This window comes from Octopus bimaculoides, chromosome 20 (genome assembly GCF_001194135.2).
Source record: "Octopus bimaculoides isolate UCB-OBI-ISO-001 chromosome 20, ASM119413v2, whole genome shotgun sequence".
NCBI classification, from domain to species: domain Eukaryota; kingdom Metazoa; phylum Mollusca; class Cephalopoda; order Octopoda; family Octopodidae; genus Octopus; species Octopus bimaculoides.
Genome location: NC_069000.1, coordinates 13471558 through 13474074, shown reverse-complemented (window position 1 = coordinate 13474074; position 2517 = coordinate 13471558).

Here is a 2517-nt window from a genome sequence, read left to right as displayed (position 1 = left end):
CACACACACACACACACACACACACACACACACACACACACACACACACACACGCCCGCGCACGAGAGAGAGAGATAGAGAGAGAGTCTGTGTGTGTGCTCGGAAGAGTAAGGGAATGTATGCAAATTCCGAACCGTCTTTCCACCCTACCACCAAAAATTTAACTGCGATTTTCAGCATTCTTTCATACGTAGTATTTGAACACACACACTCATACACACACAAAAAAAAGAAAAAAAAAATGTACGCGTATCACGTGATATTTACTATCTTTTTTCAGAACAAATATTTTGCTCTGAAAAAATAAGGTAAATACTTCATGCCCTATCCGCAAGTCGAGATTAGTTCTTTTCTATTTTTTCCTCCCTTCCTTATCGGTGTGTGGTGGTTTATGACATCTCATAAAAATACTTGCTTTTGTATGTTTTGAAATAAAAGTCTTAGACTAACATATGTATAAACATGCACTAATTTACTCTCTGAAAAAAACTTCACGTTTTTAATGTTTCAATGAATAAATAAATGTAATTTTGTCTATTCACATCCAAACACATTTATAATATACACGTTTATATGTACTATATATGGACGTACATGTCTTTATAAAAATACGGGCTTGTATAAATGTACTAATAGGAATGAAAGCTTACGCACAATAGCGTTTCACTCAAAGCAGAAAGCGAGCTTCTCTCCAAATATAAAACGACCAAAATTTACTCGTAAATGTTTACCTAGTTTCATGTTACAATGAAGTTCTATTAAATTATAACATGCTGTCAGGAAGTTTAAAAACAAAGGAAGACAGCTGATTAGTAAACAAACTGGCATGTTAATCTCAAATTAATGAGACAGTTGTTTTTGTTAAATAGCGAATGTCAGCGTTCACTGTGTGCGTAGGTAGAAGCTAAAGAGAAAATATACATTAAACAAACAGAAGTACGAAATTTATATTGCGTCTACATTTATAAAAATAGTGCGCATGAATACGTCTGTCTGTCTGTATGTATGTATGTATGTATGTATGTTTGTATGCATGAATGTATGTAATTGTGTATGTTTACATGTACATATATGTATGTTTATATAAAATATACATTAGGTGATTAAGAAGTCCGCTTTGTAACCATGTAGCTTCAGGTTCCGTCCCATTACATAGTAGCTTGGATGAATGTTCTTTAATACAGCTTCGGGTCGCGACCATTCCCTTCTGAGCGAATCTGATAGAAGACGTGTGGGTATGTGTGTGTGTGTGTGTGCTCTTTCTCTCTTTCTCTCTTTTTTCTCTCTCTCTCTCAGCATTTATCCCAGTGTTTATTTAATCCCTCAGATCTGGAAAAAATGATCTTTGTTTCCAAGCAATTGAATAGCGATAGGTTTGTGTATACATAATTTCTGATATAAAGTTTTGGTCGGCCTAAGGCTATAGCAGAATTCATTTGCCCAAGGTACAACGCAATAGGACCGAACGCGGAACCATGTGATTGGGAAGCAAGTTTCTTATCACACAGCCACTCCTGCACCTATTGTCAATTTATTTTCATTTTCTTGAATATTATAGCTCCTATAATTTAACACTTCGCAAAGTTTTTTCATTGTTTCCAAGATTTTCGTCTTTAAGGAATGTAGACTTGAGGGTTAAGTTTACCTTCTTAACTCGAAAAATATCTTAATATAAAAATTTTCAATTATTGTCTTGAATATCTTCTCATCACAAGTTAAATAACGGATTGTAAACAGAAGACTTTAAAAAAAATAATATTACATTAAATAACCACTTGAAAAATAACATATATTTCACACACGAGTTACAAACTGTAAAGACAATTTATGAATAGGGAATTAGATACAAATAGTTTTATGAATCTCGATAAAATGCTAATCATTGTGTAATAGAAGACCGTTGTAATGATATCTTCATTGCATTAAATCGTCATTTGTTGCTATCATGAATTATCTATAATTCTGTTTTTATGCATCATATCCCATGGGACATGAAATTGCAATTAAGTTTAGGGAATACAACTATTAAGAATCTATTTCGAAATATTGGGCGCACAAACCGTAACAATGACTTAATGATTTGTGCAAATGAGGTAAAACTAAGAAAGAATACATGGAAATAGATCGCGTCACTAAATCAGAGATTATGATAATTATATTTAAAGAGATATTTGATGGGTGTTTAAATGGTAAATTGAAAGTTGTGTCCTAGTAGTAATCCGTCATATTTTATCTTTAGTTAGCGGAATTTATCAAGCCACAAAAACGATCACGCCAGGCGTTAAAAGACTGATGGTTACATGTTACAGATGGCAGACATCTGTTTACAGGTGTCAATAATATACAAGTGGTAATATTCTGTTTGTGATTAAAGTGGCTCCCAAAACTATCTTATAGGGATTAAGTTACGCTCCGCCGAGCGATTTCGGTGTAGCAAGGTTGTATTAATATACGAGTTCATGCCATTACTCTCTCTCTCTCTCTCTCTCTCTCTCTCTCTCTCTCTCTCTCTCTCTC